Here is a 19,046-nt window from a genome sequence, read left to right on the forward strand (position 1 = left end):
TATGTGTTCTGTATGCATACATTTATTCTTATTTTTCGAAGTTGAATGAAAGCACATGTTTTTACGCTCTCGTAATACTGACCTTGCTCCACTGATTTTAAATTGCTTCCATCCGCTTTTTTTTTCTGTGTTATTTCCGTATGCACGCAACATTCGCTTTCAATAGACAGAAGGAGTGTTAGTATAGCAGGCTCCGAGTTTACAATTTATTAAATTAAACAATAATTTATGTAAGAATATACTTGTACTTACCGAACACAAAATAATAAAAAGCACATGTGAATCTTTGCGTGTGTTCATGTTATATGACGACTGAGTAAAAAAATAATGTTGACTCCCTGAAAGATAAAAGTTCTTAGTTCGACATCAGATGCATGCAAATTTTATGTTTTGCTCTCCAAAATCTTGATTTTTATGTTTGTGCTATTTGTCATACAGCAGAGGAGAAGAGGGGAGAGGGAGGGGAGGGGGTACTATTAGCGCCATCTATTAGCAAACAATAGAAATAAAAAGTAGGGTCAAACTTTTTCAACACCCAAACATTTTAAACGTCTTCACGTAGTAATACGATCAGCAAAAGACATTTAAAAGAGTACTCTTAGTCGATAAAGCTAATTGCTAGGGCCCTTATATTACTAAAATATTCTTTAATTTGCATATTTCTCATACCGCCATATGTTGTTCTATTTGACTTCTTCCAAAAAAAATGCTAATTAGCGAGAGTTAATTAAGCCAGGCAAGTAAAAGAAGCAAATAGAACAACATATGGCGGCGTGAGAATGTGTAAAAATTCGATTCAGAGGTGGATCGAATTAAAGTTGGGGGATATTTTGCATTTTTTCCCTATAATGTACAAAACATTTACCATACATAATTTTTTCTATTTACAACAGTATAAAATAAGAAAAATGTGTGACAATATCCATATTAATTAGAAAGGTATGTTGTATGCTAGGTTAGCTAATTGTGTCTTCTACAGCTTCACTGTATAGAGGAAAGATGGAAAAAGAGAGCTCTACGGAAACTGACGCTCTTAACAATATTGTACGTTCGTGAAAATTATATATATAAATAAGACTTAAGCGTATTATCTGCTTTCATGTCAGATTTTCCCAACCTGTAAGCTGTAGTGTTTAGGTGACAAGCGACCTGCTCAAATATGATACTGTCGACAATATTGTACGCCCCGTGAAAATTATATATAAATAAGGCATAAGCGTATTATCTGCTTTCATGTCAGATTTTCCCAACCTGTGAGCTGTAGTGTTTAGGTGACAAGCAACCTGCTCAAATATGATACTGTCGACAATATTGTACGCCCCGTGAAAATTATATATAAATAAGGCATAAGCGTATTATCTGCTTTCATGTCAGATTTTCCCAACCTGTGAGCTGTAGTGTTTAGGTGACAAGCAACCTGCTCAAATATCATACTGTCGACAATATTGTACGCCCCGTGAAAATTATATATAAATAAGGCATAAGCGTATTATCTGCTTTCATGTCAGATTTTCCCAACCTGTGAGCTGTAGTGTTTAGGTGACAAGCGACCTGCTCAAATATGATACTGTCGACAATATTGTACGTATATTGTATTGTATAGGAGACTAGAAGCATATAATTTGACGAAAAAAAAACCCAAATAAGGTCATAGAGAATAGTTAAAAAAAGTGAACAATTATATTTTGCATTGCACAGCATTGGATATTAAATAACATACCCCCAAAAAATCTCTGCATTATGCGTTCTGTAAAAAATTGCCCTACGTGCCAAATTGCTGTGTCAAGTAAACATTTTCAAAGGCACTGTCGTACTTGTGTGCCGGGAAAACGAATATGTGCAACCAAACTGTGCTCTAAGTGTGGAATAAATATTTCTATTGCCAACTTCAAGCGACACCAGCTTACTTGCAAGAGCACTGGAACATCTCTACCGCAACCTTCCAAGCGAAAGGTAGAAGTAACCTCCCTCGATGCATCGCCACCTGCCAAACGCGTCAAGCTGGCGAAGAAAGCAGACCGATTTGCGTTTGAGCATTTATTAGAAGACTTTAACATAACATCAGACAGCTTCTGCGATGTGCGTAGTTTTCTGGAGAGCGAGCGAGCTAAGATAATATCCATCCTCAACGATGCATTGGCTACATACTCCACTAAATTCTATGCTGTGCTATGCTGCAAGTATAAGAAACCGTCTGATGAAATATATAAATTCTTCCATGCCACAAAAGCAAAAACACTGCATCAGGCAGATATCACTGACCTCGACAGCATCTACGACAAGTTTGTCGAGGAGTTTGTGGCAAAGCACGAGGAGCATCAGGCTAAAGGCTCGGGCGGTTCGCTGTGTGGCGACCCCCACGAACTTTGTCTGAAACTTAGCAAGTCCCTGCCACTGGCAGGGTCTAGCTATATTGCCCTGCCACCCGAGGTTGAAGCAAGGAAAGCTGTTCTCAATATTCAGAACAAAGACACCAAATGCTTCCTCTGGTCGGTGCTGGCAGCATTACACCCTATACCTAGGGAAAACCACTCGTACCGTGTTGCACACTACAAGCAGTATGAGTCGGAACTGGAGGATGCAATGGCCGGGATTGCCTACCCTGTAGAAGTCTCGCATATTCGCAAGTTTGAGGTTCGTGCTCGTGACTTGTTGGGCCTACAATTAGCCATCAATGTTTACGGTCTCACCGAGAACAAAAATGAGGTCCACCCCATCCGGGTGAGCAACGTGGGCAACAACAACGAGGTACGAGAAATCAACCTCCTGCTCATCAAGGACGAAACCCATCACCATTACACCCTTATTCGCTCTCTTTCCAGACTTGTTTCAAATCAGAAAAATAGACATAATGGTCACATCGTGGTGTGTCGCAGGTGCCTGTCCACTTTCGACAACCAAAACCATTATAAATTCAAACACTCTCGAGGACCCAACATTGCTGCTAAGAAGCTAGCTCGCCACATGTTCTATTGTGGTACCAACAAGCCTGCACGAATTATCCTGCCCGAACCTGGTGCAGTAGAGTGCTTTCGCATGCACAGTGCTATGGTGAAGCATCCTGCCTATATTGTAGCAGACTTCGAGGCCTTTCTTCAACCTCTGTCTAACTGCGAGCCCAACCCCGAAACATCCTCTACCATTCCTTTCCAAATCCACGAGGCCTCGAGTTACTCCTATCTTGTGGTGTGGCGAGACCAACATATTGCCTCCGAGCCCTATGTGTATCGCGGTCCCGACCCGGTCAAACACTTCCTGGAGAGAATGCAACAGGAAGCCATCAAGATAGGGAAGGTGCTGTTGGCCCCCAAGCCCATGCTGCCTCTGTCTCCGGAAGACAAGCATCAGCACGAAATGGCTCTAAATTGTCCTGTTTGCAAGTCGGTCTTCACTGACGATAACAAAAAGGTCCACCACCATGACCATTATGGGAGCGGAAGCTACATTGGCCCGTGGTGCAACAGATGTAACTTGAGAGCCAGGGACCCGCGCTTCATACCGGTCTTTTTTCACAATGGCTCGGGATATGATTTCCATCACTTGGTTACACATCTAGGGTACGACAATGCGAGAATCAATGTCCTGGCACAGAACGAGGAGCGTTATATTAGCATCAGCAAGTGGGTGCCGATCCCCGACTCAAGCAGCAGCATCGAGCTTCGGTTCCTCGACTCTCTGAGGTTCCTCCAGGCAAGCCTCGATGCTCTTGCTGAGAAGCTCAGAGACGACCTACTAGCCATTACCACATCAAGTTTCCCGAACTTAGATGTCGCACTCATCAGACGTAAAGGGGTCTACCCCTACGAATACGTCACCGACCCTTCCAAGTTCGAAGAAGAGTTGCTGCCTCCCCAGGATAAGTTCTACAGCCAGCTGAGAGGTTCAGGTATTACCGACGAGGAGTACAAGCATGCTCAGTCTATGTGGGTCGAGTTGGGTTGCCGAACTTTCGGTGATTACCACGATGCATACCTGAAGCTTGATGTGACGCTTCTTGCCGATGTGTTCCAGGCGTTTCGGGCGACTGCGATAAACATTTACAACCTGGACCCTGTATATTTTTACAGCCTTCCTGGACTGGCATGGTCGGCCATGCTCCTGCTGACTAAAGTTAAACTTTCACTTATCTTCGATGTTGATATCATGCTTTTCATCGAGAGAGCTATCCGGGGCGGCATGGTCCAAGTGTCGCAACGCTTCGCACACGCCAACAATCACCACATGGCCACTGGTTACGATCCCTCCCAACCATCAAGCTACATCATGTACACTGATGTGAATAATCTTTACGGGCACTCCATGATGCAGCCACTCCCAACAGGACAGTTTGAGTGGGCTGATCCTTTATACCACGACATCGAAAAAGAGTGCGACGAGTTTGGGTTTTTTGCCGAGGTGGACCTTGACTTCCCCGAGAAGCTGCAGGATACATTCTGTGACCTTTCGCCTGCTCCGGAATTCAAGTGTCCACCTGGCTCGGATCAACCGAAGCTCGTCATGGACTTGGAGCCCAAAAAGCGTTATGTGCTACACTACCGGAACCTCCAGTGGTTAATGCAGCAAGGGGTCTCGGTCAAAGCAGTTTACCGCGTGCTCTTGTTCAGGCAGTCTCCATGGTTGAAGCCGTACATCGAACTGAACACCAAACATCGCACTGATGCCACTTCGGAACTTGATCGCGATTTTTTCAAATTAATGAACAATGCGGTATTTGGGAAGACCATGGAGAATGTGCGAAATCGCGTTGATGTGAGGTTGGTGACGAAGAAAACACAGTGTCGTCGACTTGTTCCAAGCCCGCTGTTCAGGTCTCGAACAATTTACAACGAACAGATGTCTCTGATTCACATGAACCGGGGCAAGGTGCTACTCAACAAGCCCATCTATGTGGGAGCTGCAGTTTTGGATCTGAGCAAGTTGTGCATGTTCGAGACATATTACGGCATACTACGTGCACACTACAACCACAATATCTCGCTCCTCTACACAGACACAGACAGCTTGGTGTACCATGTTCGCACGGCCGATGCGTATGGTGATATGGCCAAAGTTCCAGCTCTTGTCAAGCTCTTCGACACATCGGGCTATCCCCAGCTAAACCGGTATGGAATTCTGCCCCGGAACAAAAAAATACCCGGCAAACTCAAGGACGAGAAAGACGGGGATGTGATTGTGGAGTTTGCTGGACTTCGTGCCAAAGCCTATGCGATCCGGGCTGAGGGTTCTGTAACAAAAAAGGCAAAGGGTGTAAGCAGGCAAGTGGTTCGGGAGCACCTCAAGTTTGAGGATTACCTCGAGTGCCTCAGAACAAAATCGCCCATTCTACAAAAAGAGCATCGTATCAAAAGCGTCGATCATGTGCTTACAACTAATATTGTCAGGAAAGTTGCTCTGGATGCACACGACGACAAGAGGTGTATTCTTGAATGTGGGGTCCATACACTTCCGTGGGGCCACTATCGCCTCCAAACTAGTAAGACCTGCCCAGAGTGTAACAAAAAGTAATAGGCAATGCGAAAAAAAAACAATTTTAATTTACTTCCACTTCCTCAATTACATGCATGCATGGCACAGCAAAATTAAACTTCTGGAAACTGCTAATTGCAATTTGTACTTATATATATAAAATTCCACATTTCTTATTGTGTGCTATTTTTTTTTATTTATTTAAAACTGTTCAGTTACTCTTTCATTCTTGACGTCATACACAAATGTTTTCTCTGCAATAAGAATGACACTGCACAGAGTATCTGCAGGCAAGGCATCGTGGAACTCGCATACAATCTTGATGTTGGTACGATCGTTGACCACCACTTGCTTCCTCTTAGATGTGTTGATGACGGTCATGGGTCTCCGTGCTTTGAATTCGCTGGGCGCGTAGTACACGTCCACGCTTCCCTCGGTCACGCGTTTGTAAGCCGTGTAAGCTTCGTAAAGTTTGAGGTAATCGTCTTTGGTCATGTCGAGGTTGTAATTCTCGCGCGGGAACACTTCGTTGCGTCCATTCTTCAGATAAACGTTCTTGATCTTGCAGTCGTCGAACTTGCTGGAATCTTTTTCCTGATCGTTATCGCGTCCGGTCTGAAAGAGCACTACGACAAAATCTGGCATGTCGAACTGTATGTTGTTGAACTGCGTCGTCACGTCGAATTCCATGTGACTTCCCGACGCCATCTTCTGCACGCACTGGTAACCGTGAAAGTGAATCGGCACCTGCGGACTTTTCAAGATCTCCGCTTTGTACTTGAGGGCGTAGTTCGTTTCGTATTCCACCACCGGCATTCTCAATTCCATGCTCCGGATGACGCACTTGGCCGCTTCGGGTAAAGTGTTGGCTATCGGCGTGGTGCCGTCCGGACCCAAAGTAGCGTATCGCATCAGTGCTTCGTTGTCGTTGGCCGCTCTTCGAAACGTGATCCTCAGTCCTCCCTTCCACATGATCTCCTTGTAATCGGAGAAGAAACCAGGCAGCAGACGCATGGGAAAAAGCACCGTGTGACTTCTCGTCGATATTTTGGTCCCGGCTTCGAATCCCCCGGCCTGGTAGTACGCTGCGTCCGTTTTGGATAATTTCAACGTTCCCACTGCCGTCGACGTGATGCCTGGATAATCTATTCTGTCGATGACGGTGTTGTGTTTCCTCACCTCCACCTGCGAGAACAGGTGAGGCACGAAGTTGTCCACGAGTATCAAGTTTGCTGCTGCGGGAAACGCGTCTCCGCTTTCCTTCTTCACCACGTCGAATTGAAGGTAGAGGTCCGCTCTGTGAGGATGAATGAACCCATCGCCTACGTCCACGTCGTATTCGATCTCCCTGTTCGCTTCGTTCAGATTGGCGAACGTGCGACGGTTGGGAGGGAAAGATTGCAATTCGTAACTTTCGATTTGCTCCATTTTACATGTATGGTTATTTATTATACGTTGATCTCCACGATGGCCGTCGTAGTGGCACCTGCGAAATCCACCACGTCTCCTTTCTCGTTCGTCACCACCAACTCTATGTCGTCTATGCGGTTGCGACATACTGGAAAATAGATCGGCGAAGAGGGCGTGTAGATGATCGGTTCCATGAACTCGGAACTTGGTTTGAAAGTGGCTATGATTCCCGTCTGCTTGTGGCTTCCTAATAATCCGTCCGAAGATTTCGTGATCATGCCTTCCGCCACGTTGCAGTGTACGTTCAGAGTCTCTATAGCCAAGAATTTAGGAATGTTGGTTGCTACGTGCTTGATGCCAGCTTCGAGTTTGGTGTCGTTCTCGAAACCTAAAAGTTCTCCCATGGTGCCCAGGTCCACGGTCTCCGTCGCGGATAGGATTTCCACTCTGTGCGTGACCGAATTTTGAGAAAGGTATGTGCCTTTGGGTAACTGAGCTTGCAAAGTGGAAAGATTGTATTGTCCTGGCGTGACGACGATGTGTTCGCTTCCGACGCTAATTTTGTTGTTGTGCTGCGTAACATTGGGTATGAGGTACATGCTGTAGAATGCACGCAGAGCCACGGATTTAGGATAGACGATGTCGTCGTGCAGCGTGAGTTTCAAGATTGAAGATTCGCTCGTGAGATGGAACACGCCCATCCTAGTGATGCTGTTTGAGGTTCCACAGTGCTTTCTGAAAATCCTCGATCGTAGGGTTATTTATTTTAGAGAGAAACGCGAGCACGGAGAGGCAGAGATGGCCGCAGTTCACGTCTCCGAAATTTTGAATGCGTTCGTCGTTGTAGTATATAGAGGTTTTGTTCGTTTTCAGATAATGAATTAAATTTGTAGGTGGAACACCTCCGAAAGAATCGAAAACGAATGCTTTATTATTATTTTTGTGGTAACATATCCAATGCGTGCCTGGATTTTCTTGACCGTCCAAGTTGACTACTCCGCATTCTCTTCTTTTAACGCTTGAAGGTAACGAGTCGGACATGAAAACTCCTCTGAAGTGCTTGATTTGTAACGGTTCGATCAGAGATTCAATGTCTCGGTTGGTGAGTGCTTCTGTTTCTTTTTTTTAAACTTTCTCATCACACCCTTGCCCCTTTTCTCCATGGCCAGGTTGTGACGTTTCTGTTCTTCCAACTCGGCCTTGTTCTTCTTCGAGTCGATGACGGTTTTCGCGATGGCGGCGCTACCGCCGGCTAAACTTCCAACGGCCCCCAATGCTGCCAGGATGGCCGGGATGCTGAATATGAAACCTCCGACCTTTTGCTGTTTCCGCGAACGCTGCAATCTTTTCAATTGAGGTGTGCTGAGCAGTAATTTCATTCCGTGTCCTTTCGACAAGCAAGAACGTTTCTTCTCGCGTTGTTTCTTGGTGAGTAACCCATCGAGGGTACCTAGATTTTTAAGATTGGAGTATGGTATCTGGTACACGACACCCTTGGGCTTCATGTTGATGCTCTATGTGTTATTTTCACGGTATGTTATTTATATATATATTCTGAGATTTTTCTCGTGTAGTTTTTTTACGGTATGTTATTTATATATTTTCAAGGCCTCGCAGTCGTTACACAAATTCTATTACGTGCTTCGTTTTCTTGCCAAGAAGTTCCTTTGTCCCCTTGTACACGATTCGAGTTTTGTTCTCGATTAAAATAGATAGCTTCTCGTCGGATAACATGTTAGCGTATCGATCTGGTAAAAATAGACTGTATTGTGCGTTGAGCAACAAGCGTACCTTGGGACCATACTGGGTAGAAACGATTGAACCGGAAGTTATCGTGTAAGGTTTGTCGATTTCCAATTCCTGAATTTTTACATACTCGACTGATAAATTTAGCATTTGTTTTAATGCTTGGAGATCGCTCATTTTTTCAGTCGTCATATCAAAAAAATTTCAGAATGTTAGAGAGAAATTTAATTGTTTTTCACTATGTGTGTTATTTATATATACCAAAAATTATTTTTTTATGATGTGTGTTATTTATATATCAAGTTTTTTTTTACTGGATGTTATTTATATACCCCACCCCAATTTTTGTTTCGTGTTCATGGCGATGGTGGTACTCAGTGCGGCGACCCGTTCACCCAACGATGCGTCTCTGCTCACGAACCTTTCGAAAGCTGCATGCTCCAATTTTCTGTCTGCTTCGTGACGTGCGTCCAGATCCGTCTGCGTGGTGTTGTAGGCGATGTCGTGATCTTTGCATGCGGCGTCCAACAGATTCACACCCTTGTCTCCTCTCTCCAATCTTTTCTCGAGTTTGGTACCCGGTCCGCAGTACTGGTAGCCAGGTAGATGCATCTCGAAAGGTAACTTGTTGATGATGTCGTTCACGAGTCCCTTTCCTTCGGCCACGTTCCAAAATTTCGGAGGCAGCGTGTTGATGATTTTGATCAGGTAACCTATGCCCTTGTCGTCGTTCACGATGAAGTTGGAAAGTTTCGTGCTGATCATGTCCACGATGCCAACCTTCTCGTTGTAGAAATTACGATTGCCTGCATTCTCTTCGCCGGCTATCACCAACAATCGGTCCACGAGTTTCCTAACGTCGTCCACCCAAACAAATTCTTTGGGTAACGTGTTGTAGCGTTTGACGCCGCTGCCTGTTTTGACCTGGTTCCAAATCGGTTTGATGAGATTCCTGTACTTCTCGCCGCTGCTCGATTTCACCCTATTCTGCGAGGCGTCGTTGTTCTGGTACAAGGCATCCGTCATGATCAGAATTTCCTTGTAACTTTGGTAATCTTCGTCGGTGTAATCTTTCGGCTGCTTTTTGGCAACGAGTTCCCACAGTCCCACCGTACCCGGATACCTGGTCCAACTATCCTTGTCGCCTAAATTGACTTTAATGTCGTTGCCTTCGAAGGTCACCTTCGATTTCCCAATCTTCCACACCACACCGCCGCCTTCGCTGGTTTCCATGCTGGGATACAATCCGAACACTTCATCCTTGTCGAATTTCCCCGTGCTCAGGTAGTCTCGTGCCAAAGGTCCCAACTCGATTTTATCCGAAGACGTGCTGCCTATGGCTCGACGTCGTGCCGGTGCATCCTTCAGTTCGAACGGCGTCGAAGGAATGCTCGAAATAGGCGTGGGTACGGCGTAACTTTTAGCTGCGAGCGGTACGAGTTCATTAATCAAATTTTTATTTTGTTCCGTGACATTTTTAATTTCTTTACCTAGACCGCTGATGGCATCGATCACAGGTTGATCCTGACGTTTCTTCTCTTCGTAGAATCCGCGATTCTCGGATTTCCAACCTTTGAAGCGTTTCGCGAGGTAATCGCGAAGCTTGAGATTTTCGTCCTCGATTTTTCGTTTCGTCATAACGTTTATTTATATACATCGTTTCTCACAACGTTGCAACGTTTAGAAAGTCGTTGATTTTGTTTCTGTATTTTCCGTCGTTGGGTTTCCTCGTCATGTCGATCGTCGCGAATCCGAAATCGTCACCGTTCCAGCAAGTAGAGCAGCAGCCTTCCGAAAATTGATTGTAGTTCATGTCTCCGCCTACGTAGTCATCGTACGCGTGCTTGAGGTTGGTGTGATCTTGACGAAACAAACATATGAAATTAGCGTTGTCGCGCACTAACTGTTTTGGAATTTTGGAAAACGTTTGAGCTAGGTAAAAACAATCCATTCCTTTGTGACGACCTTGCGTGAAAAAGTTGCGAATTTCATTTTGATTTTCCAGGATGGCGTCGTCGAACACAACGACTGAATTTTCACGACAATCGTCGAGTGGTTTTATTTCCGAGGCGAACGTTGCAATGTCCAGACCATCGTACAGTTTCATCAGTTGCTGGTATTTGGATTGCTCCAAACTTTTCGAGAACACGTACAGGTGCCTGTTCTTCCAATCTAACCAATTCGGTGCGAGGAGAAAATTGTCCACGAGCAGTGTCGTTTTCCCACACCCCGATGGACCTACGATCAGACAGCGGATGCTGTCGGGAAGCAACTTGCCGTTCTTTTTTTTCTCGTTTGACTTTCCGGATCCGGTAGACGTTTCACCACGTTCCACGTACTCACAAGATCACTTCGTTCGCGTCGATCCAACTCTTTTCCGGAAGTCCCAGCCATTTGACAAACAGTTTGTCACCTTTCCTACGCAATACTTTCTCGATGAGGTACGTGTCGGGGTGTTTCGTTTTAGAGAGTTCCTCTTCGTAAAATCTTCCTTTCAAAATCTCGCCGCTACTATCTTTTATTATATACGTGTGTCGGTTTCCAGGTAAAACTCGAACCACGGTAAAAAGTTCCGTGCTCCAATTTTTTGTGAATCCCTTCTCGAAGGTGCGTTTGAATTTGCTGATCCTCACCCGGTCTCCAATTTTGTATTTAGCTTTTTTTGTCGTGGGCGTGTACTTTGGGCAGTAAACGGTAGAAATTAAACGCTGCTCGTCGGACTTGGTAACGTCGGCTGGCTTCATGCTTATCGTTCTGTGTACCGTATCATTATAGGTGTCGACGAGTTCCGGCAGGATGTCGACCCATTTGTAATTCCCCCGAAGCGTGAATCGTTTCCACATGTGTGTTTTCAAGGTTCGATTGAATCTTTCCACGATGCTGGCTTTGATGTGACTGAAGGTCGAATAATGTCGAATCTTGTGTTTTTGAATAAACTTTTGGAATACGGCGTTGTAAAATTCTTTACCGTTGTCCGTTTGCAGAAACCGTGGTTGTCTGCCGCCGCTTTCGCGAAAAATTAATTTGAATGCTTCCGTGACGCATGTTCCCGTTTTCGCCTTCAAAGGTAGAGCCCATGCGAATTTCGAAAACGTGTCTATGACGGTGAGGAGGTACTTGTTGCCCTTGTTCAATTTATGTACGTTTTTCAAATTGCCGCTACTCATCTCCACGAGGTCGCTTTGCCAGAGGTCGTCGATGCCCTTGGTTACCACAGCCAAACGTTCGTCGTTACGGCGTGCAGGTTTATGCAATTCTTCGACGATGGCTTGCCTAGACATTTTTTTAGAGATTACGTTTCAAGAGAAGCACAAGCGTGATGGGATTCAAAGAGGGTGGCACCTCGCTCGTGTTTTGAATGATCAGCTTATCGCCGGCACTCACGTCGAAAACGGTGAGATCTTCGTCTTCGTGTATTTCATATATGTTGCGCGTTTCGTTCCAACGTGCCAGAGGAATGTTTCCTGCTTTCTGGACACCACGATTCGATATCAAAGTCATGGTGGGAACGCTAGCTTTTCTGCCGTGAGACCAGTACGAAAATTCGTTTATCTGAATCGTGCCATCGAGGAGAAACTTGTAGTACGGATGATAAGGATGCAACATGTACAGTTTGTTACCTTCGACGAACGTGGAGATTCTCTGTTGATTGGGTACGCTGTTGATTTCGATGGCTTGCAGAGAATGCAGTTTAGCGAATTTAGTGTCGACGCCGAGCAGATTACTGTGAACTTGTCCGAGTTTATTTTCGATGGGCAGCAAATGCTCGACTATGGTATCCGTTACGGCAGAAAATGACGGTTTGATTTTCACTTCCACGTTCAACTGCTTGTAGTTTTCGTTGAGTTCTTGCAACTTGGCACCGAAAGAGGCCAGCGTCGATTCCTGCGTGGTTTCCAGCACTCCAACTTGATCTCTGATGTTGACGACAATGTTCTGAAGGTTCTCAACTTGATTCAATTTCGAACTTTTCTCGGTAAGATCGTTCACGATGCTTCGCATCTCTGTAAGCTGCGTGTGAAGATCGGCGACGCTCTGCGAAGTGGGTAGCGTCGACACCAGCGAACTGATTTCGTCTCGAATCTGTTCCACGTTCGCCGTTTCCGTTTCCAGTCGTTTCAGCATACGTGATATGTTTCTTTTCAAAGAGTGCAATTCTTTGGAGGTGGGGAGATTGGCCACCCTACTCTCGAGATCGCTCAATGAACTTTTGATGTCGCTCGATTCGGATAGTGCCGTCACCGCCGTTTTCAATTTTTCCAAATCTTCGCTCGAAGGCACGCTCGTCCGTAACGATTCCAAGTCACCCTGTATGTTGTCGAGTACGTGATGAAAATGAGCGAGATTCGTTTCGACGTTCAAATTTTCTAAATATTCGATCTTCTGCTGAACCGTGCTCAACGTGTCTTGAATGCTCGTCAACGCTCTCGCTTCAGCGTGAATATTTTTAATTTCTTCGTTGATCAATTCCAGAGACGCCTGAAGCGTAGCGATGGTGGTTTGAATGTGTTCGAAATCTCGATAGGCCTCCAATTGAATTTTTATGTTCGCGACGCTTTTACCGATGACCTGCAGTTCGTCCGACGATGGTAGGTTCGTCATTGTATCTTCCAAAGTCTGCAACTTGGATTTAATTTCTTCCAACGTGCTGGTGAATTCTTCTTGTAATTTGGAAACGACGACATGCAAGCGTTCTGCGTCTATATCGTTCACCACGGTTTGAAGTTCGGAGAAATTCTTTTCTATTGCGGAAGTTCGTTCTTCGATTTCGAGTTTCAGTTTTTCCAAATCTTCATTTTTCGATTGAAATTGCTGTAATTTGGCCAAATCATTTTGAAGCGAATCCACGCTCAACTGTATATTTTGAACGCTGTCGTAAGAAGGTACGTCGACATAATTTTTTATGAGCGTCTTCAGTTCGGAATCGATTTTCAGAATGGGGTCGAGACATTGTGTTTGGAGCGTAGCGATTTCCGACTCTAAACTTTTGTTTAAGGTCTCCTGCAAAGCGATCAAATCGGTCCTCAACTTCTTAACTCGAACGTCCAACATGAGAATCTCTTCTGCGTGGTCTACACGCTTGGTGTTGCCGAAAATGTCGTTAGGCATTTTTGGTTAACGGTTATTTATAATAGGATAGACGATTCGTAATTCTACGAAGAGAGGAATAAGTTTGTCGTAATCTCCGAGAAGTTCCATGTAAAAATAATCTCCTGCAGACACATCGTACGTAATGTTAGAAAGCATCTTGTCGTGCTTGATTCGAAAAATGTTCTTGCCGGTAGAAATTTTGATTTCGCCTGCGTTTTCCGGATTCACGGTGATTTGAAGTTTCCCGTCGATCGGAATTTCGTAGAAATCTAAATTGTTATTAAAAACATAAAACATCTTGCCCACATCGTCATTCAGTTTCGTCCAAATGCTGTTGAGATGAACAATCAGTAAACCATTGAGTTTAGATAATACGGAAGGTAAGAGGTTATTGGAATTTGGCGGTGCAGTCTCCATGTTGATCTGTTTGCGGAAGCCAAAAAGATTCATTGTCTTTGTTAGTTATTTAAGAATACGGTCAAAGTTTTTTTTTGTAATGACACGCAAAGTTTTTTTTTGTTTGCTTGCGTCACAATACAGGCACGCGCGCGCACGTGTGTGTGTGCGACACATTGTTCCCGAAAGAGGTTTACAAAAGTCACGATATATAAACATTTGGTCCCACAGTTGGAAAATTACGATAAGTTGCATTCAAAAGTTTCAAAATATCATATAGTAGAATTTTTGTAGAGTGGGTAGGCAACACCGACGAGCCTCAAATAATAATTCAAGACTCGTCAGTGTTGCCAATTCCTATTTGTAGGTTAGCTTAGCCAGTGAAAGATCATATAGTGGAATTTTCTTCGGATGGGTTGGCAAAACCCAAGCCTCAAACAAAACATCCAATAAAATTGCCCCTCTCATAAAAGGCTACAGTAAACCCACAGTGTTGCCAACACTAGGCCCCCAACAGTATTGCCAGACATAAAAAATACATGGACCCCTCAGGTCCTTTGATGAACATTTACAGTGAAAAACCCAGTAGGTTAACAACACTGTCAATCTACGGTAGTGTTGCCAGATGTAAACAGAGGGCAATAAACCCCCCCCCTCATAAAAAGCTACAGTAAAAACCCACAGTCTTGCCAACTCTGTGCCCTCAAAATGTACATCATAAAAAGCTACGACGAGCGCCACAACCTTGGTGATTTTTTCGGGTAAGGAGTTGGCAACACTGCGCCTTACGAGAGAAATCCATTAAGGCGATCAAGCCCCACATGATGATTCGAGCCCCAATTGAGGGCCCAGTACTCTCTATTTGCCCCTACTCCCCTTTCTTTTGGAGTCAATGTGTGCACAGTCTTTGAACCTTTGGAGGTCACAACGTTTCCAGGTCTGTTAGTGAGGTTTCATCGATGTTAAAAATGTTACCTGGTTTATTCATTAGATCATGTTCTTCCATAACATTTTCTAGCAACGTAAAATAGTTTTTCACGTCTTCACGATTCATTCCTTGAGCTCTGTTGATAGAGAGGCCTTGAGCTTGTCGCAAAGAAAGTTCACGATTTCTCCTCAGGAAGGATTTTAACCATACGTTTCCTGCCATCTGCGATTCATGCGAGAACGTGTGTTTAATGTTTCATTTTTCAGCAAATTTGTACGTCAACATCCTAACTGCTCGTCTGTCTGGAGCGAAACCTGCTGCACCTAGGCGTTGAATATGGCATATATATTATGTGCACCGAAAACACCTTCAGGTCCAAGACTCTTCTTGGAGAAATTGCCTTTTTCAATCCTTCGACATATGGTTCTCGCTGGAATGCCGTAATATCGTTCAGCTTCTCTTTTCCCTATGTCCCCGGCTTGCACTCTGGTCTCTTTCAGGGTCTCATCAGACCACGAAACTCTAGCAGATCTTCTTCTGTATGTGTTTGGCATCTTGAATTCTGAAAATAATAAGAAACGAGTGCTTAGAAACTTTTAGACAATTTAATATTTAAGTACACTCTATTTTACATAACTTATATACAAGCATAAATAACATGTGTATATTGTTGTGTTTGTATTGCATTCTTTGTTAAAATACATAGCCTACAGTACATGTAACACTGTGTTCAAAATATTCAATGTGTCAAAAGGTGAAATAAATGACACTGTACACCAGGCGCGGTTGGCTGTATAGCGCAAATGTGCAGTGAACCCCCAGTAATATACAAAATAAACAATAAACCCCCCTTTCCGCTCGACAGACAATTGTGACAATTGTCATGATATGGTACTAACATTCTTACAGTCCCTACATCGCCAGAAGTGCAGAATATACCATTACCCCCACCCACCATACCTTACTCCCTCCTCCAACCCGGAAATTATTTCAGGAACAAAACAACTTCGTTATTTCAACCACTAGGTTTCACAGAATCATGAGAATCTTCATCTTGCAAAAAATCTATACCCCCCAACCCACCTACTAATTGTGTTCTCATTTATCCAATTTAAACATACAGGTATTTACATTACTATTTTTCAACTTTGGGTGGAATATTATTAATTCGCAATTTGGTTTTCCACACCAAATGGAACGCTCTGGCAAATATGGATTATAATTTGTACCTAGTGCAACACAGCCACCTGGTTTGTGAACAATTGTGGTATCGAGAGTTTGGTGACACTGTCCAAAGCTATTTATACAATCTCTCGGTTATTGCTGGATCCCAAAACTGGGGAGCAAAGAACGTTTACTTTCGCTTGGTCTATATGCGGGGGCAAAAGTGGCAAAAAGTGAGGGGGGCAACTTCCCCTTCGCCCACATAATCGCCGCCACTGGCTGTGCAGTGAGTTAGTCGATAGAACGATGAGTGAAGGAAAGGTGAATATTATTAATACATAATTGGGTTTTCTACACCAAATATGCATTGTATAACAAATTTTCCCCACAAACTTACACTGACTTGCTGAAGTTTACAATTTGGAACACCCTGTCTCCGTTATACCCTGAGAGATTCAAACAGCTGCGTATGGCTTGCACGCTGGAATGTCTAATATCCAAGGTGGTGGCTTATAAAATGTGCCAAGATAAACAATTCGGTTTAAAGTTTATAACTTGTTGCCGATAAATTACATTGTTTTTGTTTTGACATGTTTTTCTCAACAATGTACAGTATTGTTTCAATCACTAAAGGTTTCTCGCACCAATAAAAGTCATTGTTACAAAACTTGATACAACATTTTGGTGCAATTTGGCTTAAGGCCGGTCCACACACTAAGTCTTCAAGTATGTCTTGCTTGCGCAGTTCAAAAGTGTACAGGACAAGACGTTGCAGTTCTGGTGCACCCACAAGCTACTTCTTGCTGTACAGTTTTCTCTACTTAGTTCTGCGAAGTTCATTGTGGAGAAAGAGCTACTCTAGTCAATTCTCGCAGTTTGTCTTCCAAAAAGAGCACGAGACGTTCAGGTTGGTACAGGCATTGCAGGCGCGGTTGGCCCTATAGCGCATAGGATGAGTGAATTCCCAGTAATGTACCGCATTTACCTCGAAAATGAACAATAAACAATGTCTTATCATTTTGACAATTTTTCAGTAAAATTTCTACACAATAAGTCATGTATTTGTGTCCGTAACACGGCGAATTCTTTTGCTGAGAATGAGAAACCGCTCATTTGAACCCCCACAGGACAGCTCTTGCCATAGTAAAGGTTCGGGCAGGCAGAATCTCGGGGTGGCTATATGAGCAAAATACATGGAAGAGGATACTGCTGAACCTATTATCTCAAAGAAACCGACATGTGCAGTTCACGCTCTCAAAGCAGAAGGCACCGTTCTAGCTGCAAATGAGACCATCACTCCCTGGAACTAGAAGGCCACTCATCTGCCGCGTGACGTCACGCCGACCAACCTTTCCAACAACAGCCAGTCCTGTTCGTTTGTAGCCCAGTTTACGATATTTCTTCTGCAGCGGATAAGTATTATTACGTAATTGAGCAGAATTTTGTAAAACACGTTAGAGTGCCAATTTAAAAACAGATCTGCTTTTTAAAAAAATTAATATGCAGAGCTACAGAGCAATCCATTCAAGTGTAGACCACATCGGTGTTTGCGCTATCGGCAAGCAAGGTGCTCGCAGCCATATGTCGGCACTGTAGACTCAGTCAATCAAGTGCGCAAGTTTCCGTAACTAGTTTGAAGAGTGATTTATGTACTTATAATTTATGTAAGAAGGTGTTGAAACTGGCAGCCTTTCTTGTTCACAAATTTTTCACAGCTCTTGATGAAGTTACGCAAAACTCGCTGCACTTCGCATTGATTAATGTTGGTAATTTCTTGTGGATGTTACATTTCAGTTCTTTCAAGGTGTGTAGATTTGACTTGTCTACAGCATTTTTAAAATCTGCCCCAGAGATAAAGTACTCCTCCATAGCTGTGTGGTCAAAAGTGCTGTGCTTTGTAATCCGATCCTCCTGGTTTCAGACTCTGGGTTCTCGACCTGTGTATAGGACCAGGGGCAACTCTCCTTTGTGAGGAAATTAGGGAGCTACGAGTGAGTAGCGTAACCCAGTATCGGAAATCTGCTATAACTGCTGAGGGTTCGACGTGCTGATCCCACATCATCCCATTACCAGTTGAAGATCTCCACACCTCTAGGTAAGATTGTTGGTGGGAGACTGGCAGTCAGGAGGCTCTTTGAGGGCTGTCGAGTCAAGGGAGTAGAGATAAAACTCACAATACGTAACAAGTTTCCTAAAACTTCACAGTCGCCAGACTAATAAACAGGCACACAATACAAAGCAAGCAGCCTTATCATTTCACATTCTCATGTCTACTTTCAGGACCTCTGTAAAGACCAGTTTGTAACTCCCCTCACCAGCTTACGTTAGTGGATGTCTTTAAAAAGATGTATCAAGAATGTGGGCGCATCAAAGGTGACTAGTTTGAACATCTAATTTTATAAATATTTTTTTAAATAGTTTTCATTCGGTAAACAGACCTATTTCAAAAATCAAATGTTGCCATATTTACAAATTCTGGACTTGGATTTCTTGGGGATGCTGAGTATCACTTCTAGAAGGAACATAACTTATACAGGGTGTCTCATATGTAATAGCGCAAACTGACACTGGTGAAAATACACGATAATAACTAACTAACTAACTAACTCTCTAGCCTTCTTAAACCTGAAGGTTCATGGCTGCAGCAACACAGGCCTTCCATCTGTCCCTATCTTGAGCAAGATCTATATACTCTTCTCCATCCCTACCCATTTCCTTTAGGTCCATCTCAACGTTGTCCCTCCATCTTCGTCTTGGCCTTCATACAGGTCTCTTACCATCAGGTTTCCCAACAAGAATACTGTAAACTCCTCTATCCTCTCCCATTCGTGCCACATGGTCTGCC

The sequence above is a fragment of the Lepisma saccharinum genome, chromosome 3, assembly GCF_977018435.1.
Source record: "Lepisma saccharinum chromosome 3, izLepSacc3.1, whole genome shotgun sequence".
Taxonomy (NCBI): Eukaryota; Metazoa; Arthropoda; class Insecta; order Zygentoma; family Lepismatidae; genus Lepisma; species Lepisma saccharinum.